General features: G+C 43.5%; 1 protein-coding gene across 5 annotated transcripts in view; it reads left to right on the forward strand.

Annotated features, from left to right (window-relative positions):
- The window catches only part of HIVEP2 (HIVEP zinc finger 2), a 137,457-nt gene that overhangs the window by 83,784 nt on the left and 26,308 nt on the right, over positions 1-27,365 (forward strand). For 4 of the 5 annotated variants that reach the window (XM_083434723.1, XM_083434722.1, XM_083434724.1 and 1 more), the window contains one exon: positions 10,222-10,317. The gene's annotated coding sequence lies outside the window, so the exon portion shown is untranslated. Of the gene's footprint in view, positions 1-10,221; positions 10,318-20,248; positions 20,286-27,365 lie in introns of those variants that run through there. The other variant, XM_083434726.1, reaches the window with a different exon arrangement.

Consider the following 27,365-nt stretch of genomic DNA (forward strand, 5'->3'; position numbering starts at 1 on the left):
AGCTCTGTGGATGGGGAAGCAGACTTTCAGGTAACCTGTTCGCAATATAAACCTGGGGGTTTATAAGTCAATCAGAAAACCCAGAATGTGACCTGGTAGCTAATCTTTATACATGGCTCCTTTGGGAGAAAGGGGAGAATATAAACTTAATAAACAACAACAATGATAATAGTGCATCTTTATGCAAAGAGAGTAGTGAAGGCTGCTTCTAGATTTTTATGTATTTGTTCATGACTCGCATACTGTTGTTTCTCACATTCAGCCATGATGTGCAGAAGCACATTCCATCTCTTTAGATTTTTTTGTTTGGAAAGAAAGCCTTTTGTTAAACATTAGGTCTTAACCCACAAATTTAAAGTTGTTTCTGCTTACTCCCACCCCCATCCATTCCATCAGCTACATAAAATTTCCAAAAAAAATATGGTCATCCTTCCTCCACCTAGCTGGGCTTAAATGGCCAGGTGTGGCAGGCATGCCTATTCACCCTTCTGCGAAAATACAGGTCACAGGGTTCGTTTCCCATCTGTTAATGAAACCTCAGTGCAGTAATGTGTCTGTACACAGGAGCCTTGTCTGATGGATTTGGCACCAAGTGTGTTTTGATTGTGCCCAGGCTAAATTCTGCACATCAGACGGCTTTTAGAAGTTTGATACAAACATATTTTAGCTGCATAGGGAACAAAGGGTAGGCAGTGATATGCAAAGATAGAAAGTCTCTATTTTATTTTCAGATAACAATTTCTGTGCCTAGCAACGCAAACATCCGGGGGGGGGGGGGTAGGGAGAGAAGGCCAGCTTGGAGGAATTTGCAGGTTTTCCATGGTGACAGATTTCTCTTGTTCCTGGGCATCTCTCTTTCTGGCTGGTGCTCTCCATCCCTGGCTAATCGCCAGCTTCTCAGGGCAGGTTAGCATTTGTTCTGACTGTGGAGATCTAGTGCTTCTGCCAGCTATTTTGCAGTGGGCTGAGGCTCCCACAGAGTGCCTTTCCTGGGAGATACTTTTTGCCATTCTAAGTGGTTGTTAGGAACATCTAAGGCACCTGGTGCTCCACAGCTTTTCCTGTTGACAGCTCCAAAGGCCTCTCTATATTTATTTCCAATTTTGTCTCTCAGTTGTATGGCACATTTCTAGCTTCCCTGTCGTCAGAAGGCAAGCTGGACGTTTTTCGGTGGCAAGTTCTTGCAGTGCTTTGAATTTGCAAAGTACTTAATGGTCTTTATTGTGCTCACCTTTCATTGTTTTTTACCCTTCAACAGCCCTGGTAGGTTGTTATTCCTGTTCAGCAGTGTGGAAAAATGAGTTTGAGCCTGAGGTCACTGTGGCAGAGATGGCATGTTAACCCACATCTGTGGCATCAAAGTGTTTTATCTTTTACTTGTCATAGTGACTCCTATCGTGTCATAGTGGCAGAAAGAACTGCAGGGTTGAGATGGCAACTGCTCCTTACTCCAGCCCAGATCTTGTGGCAGCTGCTGCTGTGTGTTGTTCTTCTTTCTCCTCCTGCAACTTACAGAAATACTTTGCCCATCCTATGATGTCACCATATTACATGTTTTTCCTGTTCCACATACGATGATACAGGATTGTTTATTGGCGTTTTGAGTTGCATGGGGAACATTGTCTGGGGCCAGACATTATTCATTGATTTGCTTTAGCATTTTATATTCACTTTAATGATTGTTTTATGTATGTTTTCAATTTACAGTGTTCCTGAATACTTTTTTTTTGTATCCAAACAGAATGAGCAATTTGCATGAAGGGGGGAAATCATTATTTGGGGGCTACCAGTTTGAGGCTTTGCCTCTGCCCCTATGTGTTTTGCTCTTTGGTGTTGCTCCTCCTTTCTTTCTACATGTGGATACAGCACCAGCCATCCTGCTGTTTTTGCACATCAAGCCTGGCTAGCTAGGGCATGAATCCCAGCTGGTGGTGTCTAAATTGCTATTTGCACTGAAGTTTGTGGTTAGGAGGATGTGCACTTTCTAATTTAGCCCCTGGCTAGAATAAAAGAACTGGCTTTATGAAGAGCAGCATAAAAATGGTGCTCTGGACAGACAGAAAAATGGTTTTATTTATAGGGAGTTTGTAGGAGATTTGCATTTAATGCAGTTCGAACCAGCTGTTTAGACGTTTATTTTCAATGAGCTATTTTATTTCAAAACAAATACGTCAATAAAAGATTATGGATGGACGTACAGGCAATTGAATGTAAGCAGCATCTTCTGTACTGAGCCCTGTGATTAGCAAGGATCTCACAGTATGATGCCAGGAGAGACTGCAGAAGCAAAGCAGTAAACAGGATGGAGTGGATGGTTCAAAGCATTAGCCCCGGGGACACTTTGGTGGTTGAAACTGGCCTCAGCACCACCATTGGTGCTGCTTTACTGGTGCTTTACCCTTATCCTTACAGTAGCAACTGGCCGCTGTTTGCATTGCTGAACCCTACAGTGTAGTGCTATGATTGTGCTGCCTGTTGATATAAATAAAATCCAGAATAGTTAAGGTAGTACCTTAGGTTAAACGAACTTGTTTAGTGAAAAGAGTGTGTTCCTGTTTTGAGCTGTAATGGATTTTCTGACATAGAATGGAAAGCAGTATGACTGATTTGTTATTTTCTGCAGACGGATGGGTTACTTTATAAATGGCAATGCAAATTCTTTGTGGAAGTAGCACAGGGGTGGGAACCTTGTTTCAGGCCAAAAGCTGCATTTCTTCCCGAACAGTCTTCCCAGGGCTGCATGCTAGTGGCAGGCAGGGCCAGAGGCAAAAAGTAGGTGGAGCAAGGAAGGTGTCTATGCTTCAGCAAAAATCATGGTTTCTAAACATACACCTTTCTCCATCCAGGCAACCAAGAGGCATTTCAAAGTTCAAGAACACATTCTAGCTAGACAAAAGCACTTGAGGAGTATTGGTGGGTGTGGCGTAGGAAGCAAGAATGTGTCCTGAAATGGAGGCATGCCCAGGGGAGTGGTCCAAGGGCTGGGTGGTGAGGTCTGAAGGACCACATCCAGCCTCCAGGCCCTGAGGTTCTCCACCTGTGAAATAGACAGTGTCCGGTCATGTAATATACCATGCCAATCAGTTTTGTAAACATGGTTTAACAGGAATCACCTGGTCTTCTACAATGACCAGTTTCTCCTGAGAAGGCATATTCAGAAGCATTGCATCTAGTTCTTTCTTTACTGCATTTGCTGGCATTCCTGGGTCACATCCCTGCTATTTGCAGGTAGCTGAAGGAACCAGCACACAAAAGAGGTGTATCTCTAGAATCGCATGTTACAGTTGACGCAGGGATGCCATTTTAAATGGTATCCCTGTGTTGAGTTCTCTCTCTCTCTCTCTCTGTTAAAATATAAGAATACTTAGTTGTGACATGATATCAGTGTTACACATTTTCCCTTTCCACATCAGTGTCTGCCATTGGTGAGGGCAGGGCAATGTAAGCAGTCAGCTTATTGCACAGATCAATACTTACTATATGTTATGAGAGAGGAAGAGAACAATGGCATGGTGGTGCCATTTTTTTTTTTTTAAGCATCTCTGTGGCCCTCCTAATTAGTATTTCCATGGCTGGTAAAGTGATAAACTTCCCATTATGTTATTGTTATTATTATTGTAATGTATTTCTCACCCTTCATCAGATCCCAGGGTGGGTTGCAACAATTAAACACTCAATATGAAAAACAGTTAAAGCAAATTAGTCACGGAAATAGAGTGAAACATATCTCTCAAGTGTCATGATATAGTGGAAACTATAAAATGACAACGTCAGGCGCACCTTGTGGGTAGTGAATTCCACAACCTTGAAGAATTCCCAGACCACCCGCCCAACCACACCAAACATCTGAGGGCCCCCTCTGCTGATCTTGGCATCTGAGAAGTCTTGGAGGGAAGCAAGCAGTCTTCTAGGTATTTGGGACCTACTTTTTTTAGGGCTTTAAACACTAATGTGAGTGTCTTGAGTTAGGCCTGGGAACAAACTGTCTTGACAATTCAGCTGCTTTAAAACAGTGGCTGTTTGAGTTCTAAAAGTGAGCCCAAGTCAGTAATCTGGCTGCTTCATTTTGGTCCATCTGAAGTGTTGTTGTTGTTGTTGTTTTTAAGGAGGGGTGTTAGGGAGAGAAATAACTTCCCATTGTATAAAACGAAAGCTGACACATTATGCACTGTGACACCACTTTTGAGTGTTCCCAGCATGTGATTTTTACGATGCCCTGGTCCTATTCTGACCCTTAGTTTGCAGGACTGAAACTCATTTCTTAAAAGCAATTGATTGATGAGAATGCTCAGATATCTACTCATCTAGGTAATGACACAGCAGGGAGTGGGTACCCTCACAGGTGAGGCCCAAGAGCTTGAACTGAGGCAGAAAGTGACTGAGGGTATCTTTGTGGGATTCCACCTTGGCCTGCCTCCACTAATGCTAACCTGCACCTTCTTTTCTCTCCCACAAATCCCCATGAGACTCTCGAGCCATGGAACATTTTGCTTCTCTGTCACCATGGTAATGTTTCCACCTCTGTGTTCAGGGCTATTCCCTCAGGCCGTGGCTTCCCACAGGAGGGTAACCCAAAGGATATGTAGTACACTTAACTGCCACTAAAATCAATGAGACCCCAATTGTTTGGATTTATGTTTATACAGGCTTTCTGTGGTTCACACCCACAACTTGTTCCACCTTGTAAAACTATTCGAAGATTATATTGTAATTGGAGGTTTTGGAGTACTTTTTAAATTTTCATATAATGGAACATAGAATTTATTGCTTGCCACATTTCAATGCCCTGAGGTAGTTTTATATAAACCTTTTTTAAAATTTAAATTTTTTAAAAAATAATTTTATTTATTATTCCAAACAAGAAAAACATAAAAGAAAAAGAAAATATATACCGTACATTTTAAACACTAGGTTTACAGAAAAAGGAGCAAAGAGACTCAAAAGAAAGCAAAAATTGTTATTTTTTGTTAAAAAAACAACATTTGCCTTATCTGAGACTGGGATAAAATAGGCCTCATTTATTTAAAACAAAGCAAAACAATGAGGTGTATTTGACAATCCCTCCAATTTAACATAAAAAAGAAAATGAAATTGTATAGGGAATTATTATTTAGTGGCACAACTAGTCAGGAGACTGTCTTAATAAACCCCACTGTCATTTTTTATGACATTTTCTCTTTGCACCAGTCCTTTACCTTAATTCCAAAGCCTCCCAGGCATAGGAATAAAAAAATGAATACTACATGAATATTCATCACAGTGGGCCCAATTAGGACTCGGTACCTTAGACCCACCATGTTCTTACCAGTCCTTTATTGTTTTATTTTTAGTAATGCCACCCTTTGCCTGTACCACAACTTCCTGAGGTGGGACAAGCATGCACTAGGTCTAGCCAATAATAGTCTGGGGGATCCAGTTATATGCTGGTGCTGTTGTTTCTTTGCCTCCGTTACAAAATAAATGTTCTTAGAAAATGACATAATGAAGTGATAAAATGCAAGGGGTCTGAAGCCAAAACATATGTTTTCTTATATGCCCAAATGCTTGTAGAGACCACTGTTTACATTACTGATTAGTAACGCATTTGTCGGTTTGTTCTTGCTGCAGATAGCAAACACTGAAGGGAGAGAGGGGGAATAATACCCAGAATCCTCCAGTTGCAAATGGGTTCCAGACCTGTTTTATCCTTTACATTTCGACACGGTATTCCTTCAAAACCACATCTGCATTCTGCATGATGGTGGGAATCCCCTTTCTAATCTGATGTCTTGTCTACATACTTTTATGCATTTAACTCTTTTGATGAAAACAGAGCAATGGGCCCACTAAGTCTTTCCCGTGGCTTGTGGCAGGTATTCATGTGGAAGCAGCAGAACTACTGCAAATGTAAATGCATGTACAGTACAGGCAGCCGGTTTGCATAAAAATGAGAGGTCTTCTGACAGACTGTCCACCTAACTTCCATCTCATCAACACTGGGAGTGGGGGCAAAGAAACTGGAGGCAGGGGTGTCAACAACAGGATTTTCTGCCCCAGGACACTATATGGGAAGACAGAAGTGTGCACAGACTTACACAACATTGCATATGCAGCTTTGTATCCTCTTTTGCAGAGGTGGTGGAGGGCCCCAAAATAAATTTGGGATCGTACACAGTGATGCAGTTTGTATTGTTATGGATTTGGGGCAGATCCCCCTATAATTTAGTCAATGTTATAATTTAGATAATATTTTATGGGAATATGCCAGGCACAGTTTAAGAAAAAAATAAAGGCTATACCTGTATTCCTTTTTAGGATATCAGCTAATAGAGGTGCCATTAAGAAACAGATCAGATAACTGGGCCGTTGAGAGCAATTGAAAATGCAAATACTGTCATTCCCCTGGCTCTGAGTAATGGACAGAGACAGGGAAAATTGGGGAGGTTGCCAGGGTTACAGTGGGCATGTTGTCACCACAGGAAGAAAGTGTCCTTTTGCAGGAGGTTTTTGAAAAGAGCAAGAAGAAAGGGAGGGAAGACAGGACTCCATGCGGACTGGCTGGGAGAGGTTGTACCCAGAGACCAGGTGGCATGGCTGGCTTCTACTCTGGACTCAAGCTTCCTGAAGCTATGGGAGAAGCGACAAGAGACAGTATTGGTGTGTAATGCTCTATACTCCCCCCATCAAGGCTCAGGTGCATATATGCGTAAATAAAACCATATTGCTTAAGACACTACAGTCTCTGGTATGCCTCATTTATCCAAAGGAAACACAAACCCTGGTTAAGTACCAAGAGGCCTGGAATCTTGCACTGCTCAGCAGAGATTGGGGTAGCCCATAACAGTATGTTAACACTAAGCCAAACCGCAGCTCAGCCTTAATGCAAGACTTCCTGGAGAAGAGATCAGAATCGTTGCAGTTCTTCCCCGCTCCTCCTATGACTGTGCTACTGTGAGCTAAGCAATGGTTTGGCTTAGCCTGCTGTACAAACTGGGGCTTGTGGTTTGTTTCGCTCCAGCCAAACCACAAAACGTAAACCAAAGAACAAAACTTGGTCGCAGCTCGTGGTTTTTTCTGGGGTGGGGCAAACCGTGAGCCTAGATTTGAATGACATGGCAAGCCCAGTCATGACTTAGCTCACAGCAGTGCAGCAGGAAGAGGACTTAAGAAGGAGCACAGCAGCTGTGATCTCTCCAGGAGCCCACATGCTCGCCCTAAGTTCAAGGTGACCAGGTGAAACTTTCTCCAGAATCACATTTGTGTGTCAGAAAAGGCTTCACTAGTTTAATTTCTGCCTCTCACAAGAGCCCTGTTCTTCTTCAGTGCCAACCCTAAACCAGGAAGTAACCTCAAGTTTCATGAGTTGTAAACCTGTTACGTCAGTGTAGGTCTTCCATCAGTTCATGCAGGGGTTCATGTAGGCCACACTCTCTGAACCATAATGGTCCATCCCCAGCAATATGGTTCAACTAAGTATGGAGTTTATTTACATTCACATTAACAGGGTAATTTTAAAAAAATGTTTACATACTAAGAAAACAACAGTATCATTTTTGCATAAAACGAAACCTGGGTTATAGAAAGCACATGAGTTTTCTATCACGTTTTGCTGTTGGAAGGACACATCACTGTTCAATCACAGCTACAATGATTCCAAATTGACAATAATAATAATAATCCTCACTTGTCTACCAGGGACAATGAAAAGAAAAAACAGCTTCAGAATGACGTAAGATGTCCCTTTAAAATTGCGCATGTAGCCTCTTCTTCATTGATTCCAGGGGGAAAAAAAGGACATGTATCCAGGAAGACCCCCCAAACATCTTCAAAATCAACAAGCTCCTTCTCCATTACGTCTTGGTTGGTCTTCCCTGATGCACGTTTAATTTTTTTCAATAGCTATGAATTGGCTAAAAACACTGAAAGGCAGGAGCAGGTTCATATCTCGCAAAACAATTGCTTCGAATAGCACCTGCACATCTCACATAATTTTCATTCTGCAAGGGTTAGAGTGTTCCATTTATTTATTTATTTATTTATTTATTTATTTATTTATTTATTTTTAAAAACTCAAGCTCAGAGTTTGCACAGCCGTACCCTGCTTTGGCAAACCCGAGGCAGAGAATAGTAAATTCCCTCTTGCCCCTGGAAACATGACCCAGACCTTTTGAAAATTGGAGCTTCAGCCAAACCTGTGGTCTCTGAATGTTGTTACCCTCCCAGCAGCCTTAGCACCGTAGCCAGTAGTAGGGATGATGGGAGTTGTAGTCCAGCAACATGTGGAGGGATACAGACTCCTGACCTACCGCTATTCTAAAGGAACAGCTGGCATATTTCCAAATTCCCTTCTGTTTCTTTACTTCAGCACCTGAAATTATTATCCTGATTTAGTAACAATTCTATATTTATACTAGGAATCCCAAAGTTTGTAATACGCTTTTGTTCAATATCTCTGGCCATTTTCCAGAAACTTGCTGTAAATTCTGAAACCCATCTGACCGTTCCATTATTTCGCTGTCATTGTACCAGAAATGTATCAACAGTCAACGTGTGTTTGGGGTCCGTTTTCCTTCCTGAACCTGATTTCAGATTGTACCTCTGAATGTGTAAACAAATCATACAATGAGATGCTCGAAGGGACCATTAGAGGATGTATCACATAAGCAAGCTTTATGACATCTAGAAGCTTTGTTTCCTTAAAATATAATGTGGGTTTCTTAAGTCTGTGTGCATAATACAGGATTCTTTCTGTTCCATTGCATCTGCACAGCAGAATTCAATATAACTTGTTCCTGCCTACCTTTGAGGATTCTACCATAGCGATATACCTAAAAAAAAACATTCTTTTTCTCAGATTTAATGGAAAGCATGGGGGTAGGAGATTAAATTGCCTTAATTTAGAAACAGCAATAGATGTTATATTTTCTACCCTCTTTCATCCCTTCCCCATAATCTATTTCCTAGGACGGATAGTTGAGCTGAGATGTGGCCAATTAGCTTTGTGAGGGCTGACATGAAATTTTCAAACCAAGACACTAAATTTCTTGCAAGTGTTGTTCCTAAAGAGAAAATAATTCTATCTGAAATTTAAAAGCACACTAATTGGAAGTACTGTATGTAAATTGCAAGCAGCTTTTAGGCTCCTGGGCAGCATACCCTGGGTTCAGGTTTGCTCATCTGGTGTTGTTTTGTTGATTATTATCTACTTACTGAATTTAACATGCATTAGAAATATGAGTGGAAAAGAAGGTTAGAAGTATTACATAGATATTAAAACCTCAGTGCATATCTGGAACATCCATAAAACATGAAGATGCCATTTGTTGAAAAACAATTTGGAATAACTGCCCTGAAAGTGCATTTGGAGTTTTTTGTGAGCTTAAAGCACCAGGAATGTAAATTTGCAAGATGCTGCCACAACTTCTTGGAAGGCAATTAATGCAGTGCAAAAGGAGCCATTTTAAGAACAAATGACTGTGAGATACGCATACAAAATGAGGGATCCCAGATTTTCGAAAGCACATTTTTCAGTTGGCAACAGTTTATTTTTATTTTATTTTTAAAAGAAATTGTTATTAAAACCATAGTTAGAATGGTGTAAGAGCCCAAGCCTAGGGAAAATGTTTATACCACAATTTGAAATCTGCACATGCCCATTGTTAAAATTACATGCTTTGTGGGGGGGTGGGGGGAATGAAGAAGTTTATTTGATGTGTGTCACTTAATTATTTATTTAGTTTTATGTGTAGCCATCTCCCTTAGTCTCTGAGGGGTGTGTGAGGGTTATTTTTCCTTCAGTAAGCTAAGAAGTGGAATTTGCTTAAGAAGTGGTGGTTTCTATTTATCAACTTAAAAACAATTTACAGTGGTACCTCAGGTTACATATGCTTCAGGTTACATACGCTTCAGGTTACAGACTCCACTAACCCAGAAATAGTGCTTCAGGTTAAGAACTTTGCTTCAGGATGAGAACAGAAATCGTGCTCTGGCGGTGCGGCGGCAGCAGGAGGCCCCATTAGCTAAAGTGGTGCTTCAGGTTAAGAACAGTTTCAGGTTAAGAACGGACCTCCGGAACGAATTAAGTACTTAACCCGAGGTACCACTGTACTCAGGAACTCTAAAGCAAACTCTGTACAGTCATCAACAGTATTAGACATCAACAGTGTACATTAGACTGTGATAAAAAATGGATGATATTGCTCAACCTCCTCTGAACCTTTTTATTATTGTTGTTTTAAATAGGTGCAGAATATTCTGGAGAGCCATTTTTAAACTGGATTAATGAACCAAGTAGTCGTCGGACCATTATTCACTTTCATCTCTGACATCAACAGAGAGGTAAGAAACTAACAGTTGCCGTATGTTATTTCCAGCATGCTAACATAGCTATGATGAGAGGACATTGCTTTTATGTGTCAACGTTTCAGTTATGCATTTCAATCTTGCACATGAATGAGTGTACCAAATACACTCAATGAATGAGTGTACACTCATTCATGTGCAAGATTGAAAATGTGTATACACTTATTGCTGTTTTTGTTTGTACATGTCACACTAAGACAATTTATTGTCTAGAACACATCACTTCTGAATGCTGTTAATGCAGTATCTTGGCCTTATGCCAAAGCTGGGTTCAGGGGGCACCAATTGTAGCATATCATTGGGACGAATCAAAAGGTTACACCTTTGCAGAATATCATGGCACCAGGAGAATGAGGTTGAGAATGATGCTCAGAATGGTTTGGCTATGGGTGAGCAGGCAGGGTCCCTGAAAGTTGTTGTAACTGCCTACTTAACTGCTTTTATACTTTTATACTTAAGTGTACAAGTTGATCAACATGACCTATCATGCATGGATTTGTTAGAAGATATTGCTAGGGTTCCCTTAAAGGGGGAGTGTCTGGAAAGCAGTCCAAGCACCACACCTTCTCTGAATAGCAACGTGGTCTTTAGAAGCACCTTAGTACTGGTGGAATCTAACCCAGACTTGGTGGGACAAGGCAGAGACTACAGTGCAAGTGTCTTGATCCTGCTAGTAATATCTGATTCATCCATTGTGAAAATGAGAGGACCTCTTTTCCTCTGTAGGAAGAACTTTCCAAAGACACACGATAACGTTCAGGTCAAACCTTCAGAGATTAGATACTGAAAATGAAAGAGTACTTTTAAATATATAAAACATATTAAAGCATTGCATTGCACCCTTCTGGTGCAAATGGCATTGCTCAAGGCAGCTAGCCTCATCTGAAATCTAAAGTACCATTGATGCTGTCATTGCTTAGATTTTGGCTTATTTGCAAACTTTTCTATTCATTTAGCCTTTGCAGGGGACTGACATGATATAATGTGAGGTATACATTGACAGCTCTTATTTGTTGTTGTTGTTGTTGTTGTTGTTGTTGTATTATAGTATTTGTTGTTGTGGAGCATGATCTGGTATGCCCGTAACATCTTTGCAGCTGTGTTCTGGACCAGCTGAAGTTCCAGAAACCTTTCAAAGGTGGCCTTTTGTACAGCTTTTTTTGCCTTGGCGCAACTAAGACCAGTGTTTCCATGTGTTCCTCTGACCTCTTCAGGAATAGGCACAGCTGGTGTAGCACATTTGGCACAGCTGCCACCAGGTTATCCTCATGTAAAGCTAAATCCAGGTTCAAATCTGTTTCTTCAGGGGAGCTATTGCTTCCTCCAAAATACTCTGAATCCCTATACCCGAGTCAGGCCCTTTCCTGATCTGGAGAGTGTCTGTCATGTCTGGATTAAGCATTAATATGTTAGCCCTCTTCCAGCCAGCTACTGATACAGAACGTCAGCATCTTCCTTGGTATTAGGTGAAAGGAAGAAATAGAGTTGCATGTCATCTGCATATTGATTATGTATAACACACCCTAAACCAGGGGTGAGCAAACTTTTTCAGCAGGGGGCCGGTCCACTGTCCCTCATACCTTGTGGGGGGGGGCAGACTATATTGGGGGGGGGAATGATGCAAGAGTACCACGAGCCCTGGTGGCTGCTTACCTGTGTCTTGAGAGTGGCAGTGGCTGGACGATGAGTGGCACGCGAAAGGGCACTGGAGAGGGACTGCTTAAAATGGTGGCTGCTTGAGTGCTGCTGCTGCTGGCACCAACAAAGCCCAGCCCCCTTCCTCCTCTAGGCAAGGCGGGGAGAAGCCAGGAGGAGGGAGGGAGGAGGTGGCACCGGCGCCGTAGGAGGGAGAGGGAAAGAATACACACACTGGCGATCCACATGGCGATTCCCAGACCATCCGCAGGCCAGATCCAGAAGGCAATTGGGCCTGACCTGGCCTGTGGACCTTAGTTTGCCGACCCATGCCCTAAACCTTTGGACAGTCTCTGCTAAATAAGGTGAGGGATGATTAACCTTGCAGGTCACCATTAGCCAATGGCTAAGGGACGCAGGTGGCGCTGTGGGTAAAAGCCTCAGCGCCTAGGGCTTGCCGATCTAAAGGTCGGCGGTTCGAATCCCCGCGGCGGGGTGCGCTCCCGCTGTTTGGTCCCAGCGCCTGCCAACCTAGCAGTTCGAAAGCACTCCCGGGTGCAAGTAGATAAATAGGGACCGCTTACTAGCGGGAAGGTAAACGGCGTTTCCATGTGCGGCTCTGGCTTGCCAGAGCAGCGATGTCACGCTGGCCACGGGACCCGGAAGTGTCTCCGGACAGCGCTGGCCCCCGGCCTCTTAAGTGAGATGGGCGCACAACCCTAGAGTCTGTCAAGACTGGCCCGTACGGGCAGGGGTACCTTTACCTTTACCTTAAGGCACTGAGCAGGAGTTCCCAGTATCACTTCCTGGAACCATCCCTCAAGGAAGGACTGGAGCTATCACAGAGCAATTCCTGCTAATCCCATACCAGTCAGTCCAGAAGAATATTGTGGTCAAAGGTATCAAATGCTGCTGAGCGAATCAACAGGAATGTACTCCTTCCATCCAGTTCCCAGCAAAGGTCATTTAGAAAATGTGGCGAGTGTAACATTTGAATTAGAATTACAGCTGCTAGAAATGATTTTTTAAAAGTTGGCCACATATAAAAACTTATTTAAAATTATTTGAACTGTGTTATGTAGAATAACATTAAAGCCTTTAAGAAAATATTTTATTTCCCTCTGAATGTTGTGTGTGTGTCTGGATTTCTCCAGCACAAATGCAGCTTCCGCTAGGCTGATTTTTAACACACTGCTGTGATTTGGGGAAAAACTGGCTCTGCATTCACGCACATTTGCATCTCCACTCACTTCTGTGCAGAAAGGGACCAGAGTTATCTCAAGTGTGCAGTTCGCTTCTGGTGGATAACCAGTAAAAACATCAAAATATTGGTTCCAAAGTTTGTGGGGTGTGTTACCTTACAAGACCCTAGAGAATAAAACCTGTAGACCACAGGCTAAAGCAACCACAATGCAAAGTTTTTCTTCTCCTAAGTAGAAACATATGTTTGCCAAAGTTCTTTGTAAAGCCCCAAAGCTTGCACTTTCTCTCCCTCTCTTACTCTCACTGCTTAAGATGGTCTAATATAATACGTCAGCCTGCTCTCCCCCCCCCCCCCGCAAATCTTGGAGTCTGGCCAAATAGTTTTTGTTAGGCATCAAGTGGGGAAGAGGCAGGACCAAGCATGCTGAGGGGAAAGAATGGAGTGCCTGGGGAGGAAGCAAGATAACATCCTATCTAGGCATAACATCCTGTCCTGTGCTTCTGTAGCGATTGTCTGAAAAAGATAACAAGAGGCAGCATCTCTCCCCTTCTCCCAGAACTTCAGAGAGTGCTCCGTGTTCTAAGAGAATGCACATGCCATATGCACACAATATCACTGAGTGAGCACTTGCCATTTAAAAATGTAAACAACGGCATGGGGCGCTTTTCGTTTGTCTGTTGAAGAATGTAGTCCAGTCCCAGCCAATTCTAACTTACTGAAGCAGCGCAGAGAGAGGGGTCAGCAGGGACTTAAATAGGAAGCCATCAGAATGAATGGCTACCTCTTAGCATTGGGACAAGCGGTCCATAGGGAAAACATGCCCTTTCCTATGATGCAGCCTGTTAAAGAGTTTCATCGGTTCCTTTTAAGTGGTGTTTTAAAATAGGGCTTTTAGCTTTCATTAGCATTGGAGTTTATGGTCCTTCTGTGAATTGAGGCTCATGTAGATAGAGCTTTTGTATCTTTAGAAGACTATCAGTGATAATGAGTGTGCTTGATCTATCTGTCTATCATCTATCTATCTATCATCTGTCTATCTATCTAAATATCTATCTATCTATCTATCTATCTATCTATATCTATCTATCATCTATCTATCACCTATCTATCATCTATCTATCTATCTACCTTTCTTTCTTTCATCTTTCTATTCGCAATATAAGAGACATGCATCTGGTTGGATTTTTAGGTGCACATTATTGGTGGTCTTAATTTAGGTTATGCTGGATTTGCTGCTATGGAAAGCAAATGTTTAATGTTTGTGGGGTAGTTTATAGATCTATAGAGCAATTTGCAGGGTAGTTTATAGATATATGTAACATTTTTTTCCGTGGGCAGGCGGGGAGGGGAAAATGAGTGTCTTCAAAGGCCTTGGCCTAATTTCAGTGCTGCATGTGAAGAAGAGAAGTTCATTTCCTTTAGTAGGTTCAGAGAGTGCAGGCAAACCTCCTGCTGCCTTGAACCTGCGAGGAAAAGATCTTCTATAAGTGAGATAGTGGTAGTGATTGTCCTCCCCAGCCCCCAACCGAAAACAGATTCTAATTTTCATTTCAGGCAAGAAAACTAAGAGCCGTTTCATATATTTGTTAGAGGGAAAGTTTTTATGCTACTTCAGATTGGAGGAGAACCCTTGTCCTTGCTGTGTTATTTTTTGTATATATAGGCATTTGTTTGTATTAGAGAACGTTGACTCATACGCAGTTTATAGGGGGAGGGGGGATGTCACTTAATTCTCCTGAGACCTGCATTTTGAATGTGGTGTCTTTGCAGACAAGTGCCTGACATCTGTTTGGGATGAAGCTGTTGACTATGCAGGCATGTGGGTAGAATCCTTAACAATGTTCCTTGCAGTGCAAAGAAGCTATAGACACACAGACACCATCAAGGTAGTATGTAGGCCTTGGTATTACAGTGGTACCTCGGGTTACATACGCTTCAGGTTACAGACTCCGCTAACCCAGAAATATTACCTCGGGTTAAGAACTTTGCTTCAATTTGAGAACAGAAATCGTGCTCTGATGGCGCGGCAGCAGCAGGAGGCCCCATTAGCTAAAGTGGTGCTTCAGGTTAAGAACAGTTTCAGGTTAAGAACGGACCTCCGGAACGAATTAAGTACTTAACCCGAGGTACCACTGTAGTTCTTGGCGTCTGATCATTCTGGTTTGCATAACTCAGTAGGTCAGAACAGCCTGTGATCCAGAACGTTCTGGAGCTCACTCTGCAGATACATTTCTGCTTTGGTTGACTAGCCTTGCCTAATGCTTACAAGCATCTTTCTGGCGATCCTCCAGTGATTCATAGACTAGGAAATCCTGCTTGTCTTCTGTCTATAGTATTTGCTGTTTTCCAGAATGAAGAGCAAGAGGGTGGAGAAGCTGTGGCCCTACAGATGCTGTGTGGCTGCAACTCCCACTAACCCAACCCAACAACATCTGAATGGCCATAGGTTTCCCAGACCTGGGATATACATTCCAAATATGTCTGTAACCATACCTTTTCCCAAACCTATGAGCACTACTGTTTGCTGCTTAGACATCCGACTATGCCAGGCTTTCTTCATTCAGCTTTGAAGTGCTGCAAATGGTTTATTTTCCCAGGGTTTCTTAGGATGAGGCCGTGATAAAAAAATGTTTAATTTTAGGGGGAAATAATAAGTCATCTGTGTTTCTGTTGCATATATTTCAGCTTTCAATGTGAGGAAGCATTCTGAGTGCTTGCAGGGCATTAATATTCTGTGTATTTGGAGACAGTCCTTGAAATCCTTTTGGCACTGTGACTTCTGGTTTTGAAAGTAAAATGCAGACAGACAAGGATAGTCTGAAGGAGAAATTCTGTCTTGACACTAAACCATTAAGAGTACTATGTTTACTCAGTCCTCTTTCCTCGTACAATAGTAAATAGAGCAATCCAAAATTCTGCTGTGTGTATAAATTGCCTGACACCCTGTTTGTAACCACATTAGTTTGGAAGCATGTCCTGTTGATCTCAGCGGAACTTATTTCCATGTAAATGAGCTTAAGATCCCCACTCTCCCATTTAGGGCCCATTCACGGTTTCATTTGTCCTGTGAGTTCTAATATTTTGTATTGATCTCTCATCATGCAGCTGAGAGGTGTTTTCTTTTGACCTGCTGTTTTCCTTGAGGAAACCCACCTTTTACTGCTGAATTGGAACAAACGTCAATCCATGGAAAACCTGAAGAGAAATATGTCTCTCTTCTGAACTGGTCTTAAAACACTCCTGAACGGTATTTGTTTACTCAAGCTGTGTTTTGGGCGGTCCACTCCCACCTCCTTTCATTATATCTTTGCCTACCGTTGCAGGATAATTTTTCCAGTTGTCTCTCCACCTTCAAGCAGTGCACTTCCAGTTTTCTTGACAGGCTTAAATTGCAATTAAACAATATGTGTGGAAAGTGTGTGTGTGTTCGTTCCGGCTTGTTTGTTTTGATTGGTCGTGATGGTTCCCGTCACAGCTTTATTTTCAGTCTTTAATAATAAGTATTAAATAATATGCATCACAGTGGTGGCCAAACTTGGCCCCCCCCAGCTGTTTTGGGACTACAATTCCCATCATCCCTGATGACTGGCCCTGTTAGCTAGGGATGATGGGAGTTGTAGTCCAAAAATAGCTGGAGGGCCAAGTTTGGCCACCACTGATGTATCAGAAGGGTCCTGGCTCCTTTGGTTTATGTTGAATGATTGTTTGTCATGGACTGGCTGGATGCAGAGGAGTGGTGGGAGGCATCAGCTGGGGAACCACCAAGCAAACCCCCAAGGGAAGAAAGCTCAGAGCTGGGGGGTTGGTAGTGGGACAGCAATGAGTGATCAGAGGGAGAAGAGGATACCGACTGGTAGGAGGAGATGTCAGAAGCTGAAGAGGTAATGGTATAGTGAACAGGAAGAGGCTGTGGCAGAGAGCAATTCAGACTCTGAGGCAGAAGCAGAGTGGAGGCAGGCTGCTGAAGAATCCAGGGAGTCTCCACCTCCTGCAATGACTAGCTTTCCTCCTCCCTGGTCTCCCAGAACCCAAAGAGGTATGAAGAGGGTGGAGCAAAGAGACACTAGACAACGGAGTCTCAGGTTGCTGGGGAAGGACCTGAGGGAATAGGAGCCTTAGAAAGTGGTGGAAAGCAGGGAACTTCAGTCCTGACAACTGCCTCATTGGGGCAAGACCTACTGAGAAAAGTCACTGTGATCACTAGGCACAGTGTGATCACTAAGTGAGCTTCTGATCCCAATATCTAGAAGCACTTCTGTCTCTAGAAATAGCTAACATTCTCTCCTGAAAGAACCATAAGTGTTTGAATCTTATTCTTGGCAAGATGTTGAGATGCAGTGCCCTTGAAGCTAGTCAGAGGCTGACCTGCATATGAGTGTGCCAGGGGTGTGAGTAAGGGTTCCATCTTTACAACGTAAGAGTAGACCCACCCTGCCCCGGCCAGCAGATTCACTTGCAGGGGAGCATTGCTCAGTTTGCTGTTTGAACCAGGAGGCTTGGGTGACGGACTTCCGAAGAGGGTATCTTGCTAAACGTGCGCACCTTGAGCCTGCTGTTCAATGTTGTGAGAGCCAACACTGTCAGCTTACCCAGTATCTCTTTAACAGAGCTACAGAGTCAACATCTGAACCTAGAAGTGGAGCCCCGACCAGCAGTTTCTTCTAGAATGCAGTGTTGACTGCAGCGGCTGTCCCTGGAACGCAGCCCAGGGAGAGAACAGCTGGTCCAAGCATGCCAAAGGCCTTTCCTGAACTGTAATGGCCTCACCTCACCTGCCCTTCCCTTGCTATTTGACACTCCTTTTCTCACTCCTCATTGTTGATTCCCCGGCCTTTGCCCTAGTCATATCTGTCTAATGTAGATTGCAAGCTCCCTGGGTGGGGACTGAATTATTATTGTTCTGTGGAACCCCTGCTGCCGCAGCGTTCCCACTGCTAAACGTCTTGGCAATACAATACTTTGAATTACGAACCTCAAGATTTAAGTCACGTAACAGGAGTGACTGTTCTTGGGACAAATTCCAGAGTGAGAGCCCTTCTGTCCTCCTGCTCTGAATCACGAGTGCAGCAGCAGCAGCATATGATGATTGTTGCTACCCTGTAAGTCACATTTCAAATGATATAATTACCGAACGCTCTCTACTGGGAGCTAACTCACTTTATACTTTTAGGTGCATGCTTGCCTCGCTAACATTTGCAGTCTCAGAGTTCATTGCACGGTGACAATCCTGTGTCCTGTATCGTGTCTTCGTTTTGATCCATTGGTACTTTGCCATCTAGTTCAGAGGCTGAATATGTTCCGAGCTGGCAAGCAAACTCGGATCCATGTTAGCAGCTTTCGCCAGATGGTGGTGTGCTGTTTTGAACTAAGCATCAGTGGAACAAGCATACATGGGCTGATGAGGTATACTATTCCACTTGTTTTTGCCAAAAAACCATGCAATGCACTGAGTGGCCATCTTGGCCACATGGTATAGCTGAATGAGAGAGGGAGAGGGTATTTCGAGGGAGGCAATAAGGCGGCAAACACTGGTGTGTATGTGTGTTTGTTTTTCTGTGTGCATTCAGTTTTAGCAGTTTGACGGGCAAACATAACTTGACTGCAAGTCATGAACTTCATTGAATTTCATCCAAAAAAGACACAGCTGAGCAATCTACAGGAAGCAATCTTTTCCTAGAAGTATGCCGTTCCAAACTGTACAAGTTATTGTGCAGCTCGTAAAAGTGTCTGCACAGCTAAACCTGGACAGTTGGGTCCTGTTCAGATTTTTATATTCATCAGAACTGGGCTTCCAATATGGAAAAAAAAAATACCCACATTGTGCAGTGAAAGAACAGTGACAGGAACCCTTGGTTGTTTCTGGTTGCAGCTGTTTACTGAAGTTTTTTTTTTTTTTTGCAAAATATGGAAAAATGTGAGAATGTTAGTTCAGTAATGGTTCCAAGCTCGACTCGTGGAAAATATGACAGTGTTTCCATCAGCAGTTAAGAACAAGTTGGGTCTTTTATTTCTGCAGGGGAGGTGGCATGCAGTTTGCCCTACACAGGAAATTGTCAACGGTAACCTGCAAGCAGCTGTGCGATGACTGCATGTAGGAGGGAAGAGTTCAAAGCTTTCCTGTCCTGATATTTACTGATGGCTTTAGCTTTTTCAAGTTAAGACCAAATATAAATGAGGATGTATAAAATGTTGCTGATCTAAGCTAGTGCAGATAGTTCTCATGGAACGGAGACCCAAATACGTGGCATACTTGAAATTATATAATCTGTGCACATTCACACGCAATAGATAAACTACCTGCAACTTCTGGGGACACGGGAGAGTTGAAGGGACATTTAGGCAGACGTGTGCAGTGGGCACAGTTGGGTACACTTCCCCAGGGCCTCAGAGAGCTAATTCAGCCCAGGGGCCCTTCCAGGGACCAGCGGCTCTGTCGTTTGAGTTTATAACTTTATTCTAACAAGACTCCCACCCCGGGCCTCAGATGGTGGTCAGCCCCTCCATTCAGACTTTACCTTTCTTGCCCACCACCACTGAAACGGGGGCAGCACCCTTGCAACTTCCTGCTACCTGCCTACCAAGACAAATTCTAGCACCACCATGACTATATGCAGCTGGGCAAATAGGGTCACAGATAATAAGCTGTATTATGTAGCTCACATTGCCAGGCAGAAGACAATAGTGCCATTGCAACACTTCTCTCTGCCTCTCACTCAGGGGGAACATCACCAACCCAAATGTCCCATCTCTTAGGCTCTCACCCTGGGTAAAGGTCACAGGCTTATTGCCCCCAGTGCAAAGCCTACAATTTCATATCCTGACAGGCAGGGTGGGCACACAGGAAACTTACTGAAGTGTAGACCCAAAGGGGGGAGGGAAATCCCATTTGGTGTCTCTCCCTTTGGGGACAACGCTGCCACAGGTTGACCCTGCCATCCGCATTGCTGCCTGTTCTTATATACTCAGGCAGGCTGTGGACCACACCCCAGCTGTATCCACTCGCCTGTTTTGGCTGCCCCACTCCAGCCAGTAGGTGGGCAGTCACATTTTACACCTATTGTAGTTTCCGAAGCATTTTACGTGGCGGTCCCAAAACCAGTCGAGCGTAAGTCACTTGTGCATGGATTGCAACATAATCTGTTTATTCTGCCAATTGAGTTAGCTATGGATGGATTCTAATTTCACACAAATCCCTCCATCATCCCAAAAAGAGAGAAAGCACAATCATTATATAAAGGATTCGTCTTCTGCTATAGCTGATAATATGGTTGCAAAATGGAAAGTTTTAGTGGCTTTTGTTTGTTTTGTTGCCGGTTTCAGATGTTCCTTCTGTTTCCACTGACATATGTACGGATGCAACAGCATGTATATTATGTTACATTTTAGATAGGCCATAGCAAATTATTTGTAGAAAGCTAATAGCAATATTTAAATCAAGGAATAGAAAGCTTTGTCCTTGTTTAGCCAAAAGTTATAAGGCGCTTGTCTAGATAGCGTTTCTCAGACTCTCTGAATTCAGCTCTTGTTTCCTTTTACATTTATCCTGCTTTCCAACCTTGTCCCCACCTCATGCCCAAACCAGGCCAGTTGGCAGGTGAGAGAGGGCACAGAGCTTTGTCCACAAGAAACTGTGGAATGAGTTTGAGGGATATTTGAGTAAGAGGGTTATAGTTTGAGTCACTCACCTGCCAGACCCAACAGAGGATTGCATAAAATGAACTCAGTGCTAGGAAGTAGCCCCGCCCCTTTCCACTGTGATGTGATGTCAGTAATGCTACTTATGTGCATGAGTCCTGATCACATGCAAATTTGAGGCAGGCTACAGCTAGACGGATGTTGAGAATTTACCTCTGGTCACGTTGTGTGACCAGAGCAATTCGTGTGCGGTTAAGGTCATGATTTCCACCCACCCATCCAGACACGCATGAAAAATTGCTCTCGCCTGTGTCTTGGAGAAGTCTGCTAACGGCTCCGCAGAGAGCCAGCTGCACCTTGTGTTGTATTTAGACTGTGGTCTGAGATGGTCTTTAAGTCTTTATGCGTCCTTTCGTTGCTCACAAAGAGCCAAATTAATGAGACCTCATCAATGTGCAATTTGAATCAGGGCGATCCGCTAAAGAGCATGTAGAAATCAAACGTGAAGGGGCTGCATTCAATTCTCTGCTGAATGGCAAGCTTTTGTAAAGTCCAAAGCAGGTGACACTCCACCTTAGGTTTTCATCACTAAATGGGATTATAAATTTCCCCTGCTGGAGTTGATCATCTTAAATGAAGTTTCTGACACATGCCACAAGTAGGGTTATAGAATACCACTGCTGCTCCCATTGGCCACTTATTTCACATGTTCGATAGGCAAAGGGCTAACAGATTGCATGCAGGACTGGGCAAAGGAGTACGCGACGACAAACGTTGAATGCGGGAGAGCAAATAGGTTTTTCAGAGGGCAGAAGAAGAGCTTAAATATTTGTGTTTTTTGTTTAAATGGGGGGGGGTGTTTATTCAGCATCTTTGGTATGTGTGACACTACATCCATCCATCCACCCATCTATCCAGAGAGAATATAGGTTTCTGCTCCAAGGAGCTTACAGATCTGAGTGGTATTCAACTAAGTTGTACTCAGAGTAGAACTACAGGAATTAAGGTGCCTAACTTAGTCATTTTCATTAAGTTCAGTGTGTGTACTGTTAAGTGCTACCATGTATTTATTATTTTATTCATTTAAGATCCAGTGGTGGTGTAGTGGTTAGAGTGTCAGACTAGGGCCTGGGAGACCGGGGTTCTTATCCCCGCTCTGCTATGAATCTCACTGGGTGCCCTTGGGCCAGCCACTGTCTCTTAGCCCTCACAGGGTTGTTGTGAGGACAAAATAGGGAGGGGAGGGAAACCATGTATGCCACCCTCAACTCCTTGGAGGGAAGGTGGGATAGAAAACAAAATTTAAATATATAATATATGTATTATTTTAACCATGCTCATAGGGTTGTTTGAATAAATATTTGCTACAAAAACTGGATGCTGAGTGCAGAAAGCTTCCCAAATAAATAAATAATGGCCGTTTTACCGAGAACCTTTGTCCTGCTAGTCATCAGCTTGGTGCTTCCAGCTCTTGAAATATATATATAATTTTGATGTTTAGTGAGGGCTGCCTTCAGTGCAGGTTTGGGCATGGTTAAAGTGTGATCTTTTGTGGAAACATGAGCACTGTTAATGATGAAACCAGAGCTTTGTTAATAATGCATTATAATTATTGCTTCTGTCAGGCAAGTATCTCATATTTCTTCTATTTTAGCCAGAGAATCCCAGTTAAACTGACTTGGTTTGATATGGTTCTTTTCTATACCCCTTTTTATTTTATTTTGTTTTTGTGACTGGGGAGCCTTTTTCAAGGTCAGTGTGCCTTTGCAATGTAAGTGCATCTGTTTAGCTTGGTGAAATACGTAGGCAGAGAATAGCCTACGTAATGAGCAAATGAGGGAACACAATCTTAATAATACAAGGCACCTGATTGGCCCTGCCCTTTCCTCAAACAATGGAGATGTACGTCATTCTCCAGGACAAACAGTGCCTGTGGCACCGTGCTTCCCATGTTTGAACTGCTTTCCTGGGTGAAATCATCCACATATATTTCTGTGCATTACGAATAAAGCTTCTTATCCAACGTGTCAGTCAAACGCATAAACATTTAAATGCTACCTAGGTGGAGAGCAGGGCTGTCCTCTCTTTTGGGGAGGGAGGTGCGACGGAGCACAATCTTTGGGTGATGAAGATCCCAGGTTCAACATTGGTCATTTCTAGTTATACAGGGCAGGCATCCAAGGAATGGGAAAGTCCTTTCTCTGTCTCAGGTCTGGGGATGGACAATATCTGGTTTTCAACATTGCGATATATCACCAGCTAAACATTGTGATATACCGATATATCACGATGTCTGTAATAAGGATGGAGTTATGTAGAGGCACTGGCTGGCTTCACGGTTTTCCCCATGTCATGATGTTTTGCATAACAAACACACACACACCCCACAATTCATGATATATTGCCAGGCCAAAAATTATGAAACTGGTATCACCATATAGACTTCAAATTGGTTTTGGCCCTGTCCGAAGCCTATGGAGGTGAGGGCCTAAGGCACACCCCCGAGCGGTGACCCTGGGGGAGTTCCTAGTTGATGTGCATCAGCAGGACTCCCCCTACTGGTGGTAAACCCTTCCCGGACTTCAAGCGGACGGGCTGAAGCCGGATAGTCTGTTAGGACCAATGCCTAAGGCAATACCGCTCATCACCTGTAACCAATAGAGTTGTGACCATATGTAGCCCATTAACCTTAAATAATTGTGTCATGTGTCTTTATTTCCACTGGGGGGGGGGGGGCCACCACACAACAACCAGCACTCGCCTTGGATAATTAGCCAGATCAGGGATCCGGGTCCGGGTCAGTGGGTAAATGCAGGGGTGGGTTTTGAGTGGACACTAGGTGGGTCAGGAGGTAGAGAACATAGCCGTGTCTCGCAGGTTATAGGTTGAAGCATGGCAGATCTGGGCACCAGTTCATTAGGAGGCTAAATTAAACCCTCTACTGTACTTCAAAAAAACAAAGCAAAAACAACTACAACAAACCCACACCTGGTTTATTCCACAAAATTATAGATGTGAATAAATACTTAAAGTATGGTCCAGTTGTCAAACCATAAAATCTGATGCTTTCAGATACTTTGGAGATGGTTGGCAAGCTTTGGAAGGGTGTTGGTTTTTAACTAGGGAAATGATGCCAATTGAAGAACTGAACTTTTTCTTCAATCTAGTTTGGATCTTCCACGCCATAACTTTAGCCTGGCCATTGAAGAAGAAGAAGAAGAGTTTGGATTTGATATCCCGCCTTTCACTCCTTTTAAGGAGTCTCAAAGCGGCTAACACTCTCCTTTCCCTTCCTCCCCCACAACAAACACTCTGTGAGGTGAGTGGGGCTGAGAGACTTCAAAGAAGTGTGGCTGGCCCAAGGTCACCCAGCAGCTGCATGTGGAGGAGCGGAGACGTGAACCCGGTTCCCCAGATTACAAGACTACCGCTCTTAACCACTACACCACACTGGCTCTTTTTCTATTTTGCTTTGTGGCACCCACTGCTTTAGTTGAATCTCTGTTGTTATGGTTTGTTTGTTTTTACTGTCTTACTTGTTTTAAAATTATTTTGCTTGTTTTTATAACTTGCATATTGCATTGTAACCTGCCCTGGTACCTTGTGGTGAAGGGCACGTTAAGAAATCTTACATTTAAATAAATGTAGTGTGGTCTTTGGGGAGTTGCCACATGATGGCGCTAGAGACCTGGATGCCGCTGTGTTGGCTGGCGTCTTATCTGGGCAAACAAGGATCAGCAGTTACCTTAGTGACTTCCGGAGCTTGAAATTGTGAGGGATCATCAGGAGATCAGCAAGTTCTGGGGAGAAGAGTGACATTCTTGCTATTTGATCACAAGAAGGATGTGCGTCTTTAGAGATGGCCCTGGAAAAAACCTGGGGAAAATGGGATCACAGGCACCTGATCTCCACCGTCAGCTAGCAGCTTTGTATGGGTGCCAAACCACTATAATTTAATCCCTGAAAAACCAGTAGCAATCACTATGATGATGATGTAGTTTCCTCCATTTATGGGTCTTTGGAACCTTTCGTCATTGTCCAATAATTAGCTGGAATATCTTGCCACTGTCTTCTCTCTTGAAACGTAAGAGGCATTTTGTGGTATTGAGAAGAGATAGGTGCAACAGTGGTTGACAGCGTTTATCTGACCTTTAGCCACCCATGATGCCGTGGTGCACTGGGAGTGACAGTGGGAGGGGCTAGGACTTGGTGGTGCAAACACACTAGTAGGAGCCCTGGATTGGCTCTGCCAGTGCGTTTGCACCACGATGACCTTCCTGCTGCCTCTCCTTCCTGGTACACCCCAGTGAGTACATGACAGGTAAGTGCTGCCGCCCCAACATGGGAAGAGAGGAGGGCTGGAAGAGGAAATAACTCTTCAGTCTTTGGCAAATTTGGTCTTTTCTTTTTGGTTTTCCTTCTGAGGAAGGCCAAATGAGGGGGGTAGTGCAGATCTCCGCAGGCTCCAGTGTTCTGTATCATGGCTTACAGCTTCTTTTCAAACCCTTCCTTGATTCGGGTGGTGTCTGGAATGCATGGGCGATATCTGGAAAACTGTAAGTGCTCACTTTGTAAATGGGTACATTATCAATAAAACTTTCATTTTTGGTGGGTGGGGGCATAAAAAAGCAGGGGAGGAATTATACATAAACTTTTATGTTGCCGAAATTGCTGTGGCACTTCCTGACAGCTAGTCATGAAATATGCCGAAAGAAGACTGGAAGGATACTTTGAGTACACATCAGTGAAAGGGTTAGAGCACCCCTGAATAAAAAACCATATCCCGTGAAATATCGGTCCTAGTCTGGGCAAAATATTTATGTGCCTGGCTTGCAGGATGCAAACAGTTATGGCCAGCCAAGACACAAGAGTTTTATGGCATCTCTAATTACATACCACATTACTTCATTGCATTGTGTTATACATTATGCATTATATTAACCAATCAGGAACTTAAAGAACTTCAGCCCACTGTGTGTAGCTCATCACTTCAACAGGAACTGCTTCGTCTGCTGTAAATAATTAATTGCTACCACGATAATCTTGCCTGCCTGCAATGCCATACATGCATATGTATCTAGTAGCGGTGTATATCCTCCTTTTGCATATACATGCCCATCCTGCCTGCTTTTTAAACTCGTGGGCAATTATAGGAGTTTAGTAGGTGTTACAAGATCTGCTAGTGTGCCTGTACACACATGAATGTGAACAGCTGTTCTGGCCATGTATTCACTGCAGACTTAGCAATGAGCAGTACATTTCTTTTGATCTTGACTAGAGACATTTGTGTACACCTAGGCTGAATTGCATTGGCTTTTAAGACCTTGCTTGTTCTGGAAGAACTTGGCACTGACCAATAAGGAAACCAGCATCAGTTGCTTACTTTGGAGAGTTAGCAGGAACCACACCATTATTTCAGTTGTTGGCATCTGTCTATCCCAAGAGACAATAAAGGGGTGCGCCTTTTGGGGTGAAATCAGACTGTTGGAAAGCTGCAGCACCTGCTGTGGCTGTAGAGACCAATGTAGGAGAGACATGTTTTGTTGCAGCTAGGGCAGATGAAGGCGAGAGAGAGGGAGCTTGTTAAAATAATCTTTCCACCTGTCAAAATGTGGGTAAAATTATTGTTTACCTGATATGGTTAGTTGTGCAACTGCAGCATGACTCCTTCCTTTCAACCACTGATGGTCTCTGGGTTCCTTGTGAACCCACCAAAATATGGCTTTAAAATATAAAGATGATTCCTTTACAAAAACACTGGTGAGGTATTGATCCATAGCAGAGTCCTAAGTAGTCCCAAAGTAACTAGGGTCATGGGGAGGGTTGAGGAAAGATATGTGTCAAGTTAAGCTCAAGTGGAGGAAATTCTGGAGGCATCCTGAGTCAAGTTAATTGAGTGTCATGCCACAAGTTGAAAGCCAAACCATGGGGCAGCTCTGCCCTACCAGTGCTCCTGCTTTCTCTAAAAACTTGGGAATTCTAAGGAAATGGAGAAATTATGGTGCAAATTGTGCTTGAGGGCTGGGAACCATTTACACACAATGCTACTTGTGATTGGCATGGGCTGGGATCATCACTTACTCACACAACAGAGGCTCTCTGTCATGGCCACCATGACACCCTCATTGCTCAGAGCAAAGCTAGATTGCACATAGTCTTCAGCCATGTACAGGGTTCCATCTAAACAAGTCCTCCGCAATAAGGGAGACCTAGAGAAAGGGAATTGGGAATGAAGCAAGAGGTTGCGGCTCTTATCTGACAGTCCGGATACCCTCTCTAAACATTGCCTGACCTGTCAGAGGAATAGAGAGAGCTGGAGGATGGTAACAATGCCATGAATGGATTAGCGTTTGGCTCCACATGTTATGGATTTGAGGACAGGAGAGAGCATGAGGCTTGCCAGGTACAGGAAGCAGCAGGTAGAAAGTAGCATCATGTGGTCTGGGAGAGGAAGGAGAGGGTGCAGGAAGAGGACAGTCCAAGAAGATGGTGCTGGTGGATGTGGGAGAAGGAAATGAATGAGGGCAATTGGAAACCTGTTGATAAGCTG

This window comes from Podarcis tiliguerta, assembly GCF_965153285.1.
Source record: "Podarcis tiliguerta genome assembly, chromosome: 3".
NCBI classification, from domain to species: Eukaryota; Metazoa; Chordata; class Lepidosauria; order Squamata; family Lacertidae; genus Podarcis; species Podarcis tiliguerta.